Raw genomic sequence first — 1,082 nt, forward strand, 5'->3', positions numbered from 1 at the left:
TGTAAATTTCTCTGAGCAGGCCAGATATTTTAATAATGTTTATTCTCTCAATCCATGAACATGGAATTTTTTCCATCTTTTTGTGTCTTCATCAATTTCTTTCCTAAGTGTTTGGCATTTGCTGAAGTATAAATTAAGTGTTTGATGGGGAAATTACTTAAATGGTGCAAATTAAAGACACAAGAAAAATATAAAATATAATATTTCTATATTTATTAAAGACTATTAATTTAAGCCTTCTTTTTTAGATTTTATTTATTCATTTGACAGAGAGAGCATGCATGCATTCACAAATGGAGGGGTATAGGGAGAAGGGGAGGGGAAAGTGGACTCACCATTGAGTGAGGAGCCTGATGCAGGGCTTCATCTCAAGACGCTGAGATCATGACCTGAGCTGAAGTCATATGCTTAACCAACTGACTCACCCAGGTGTCCCTCAACTTAACCTTTATTACAAAAAAAGTCCAGGACCTGTTGGCTTTATTGCTGAATTCTGTGAATTAAAGAAGAAATAATACCAATCCTACACAAACTCAGAGAATAGACAAGGAGGGGTCAATGCTTCCCAATACATGCTATGAGTCCAGTATTATCCTATTACAAGACTCAGAAAAGAAAAAATGAGATAGAGACCAATATCACTTAATGAAGTATTAATAAGTCAAACTCAGCAAAATATAAGATGGATAATCCATCATGATCAAAAAGGACTTACCCTGTGATGCAAGGATGATTTATAATTTGAAAAACTGATAAGGTTTTCTCAGTAGATGCAGAAAAACAATTTGATATGACACTAGGAGTAGAATAATTTGAACAAACTAGGAATAGAAGAATATTTCTTTAACTTGTGAAACACATTTATAACAGATTTACAACTAAATATGTACTTAATGTTGAAAGATTGGGAATCTTCCCCCTGAGATCAGAAAGCAAGGATATCTTCTTTCATTTCTATTCAGTTTTGTACTAGAGTTTCTAGACAATGTAATGAGACAAGAAAAAAAAAATGTATCATTTTGAATTGAAGGAGTAAAACTGTCCTTATTGATAGAAATAATAAATTTAGCAATACTAAAACT

This window comes from Enhydra lutris, unplaced genomic scaffold, assembly GCF_002288905.1.
Source record: "Enhydra lutris kenyoni isolate GAN:26980312 unplaced genomic scaffold, ASM228890v2 scaffoldscaffold104, whole genome shotgun sequence".
Lineage (NCBI taxonomy): Eukaryota > Metazoa > Chordata > Mammalia > Carnivora > Mustelidae > Enhydra > Enhydra lutris.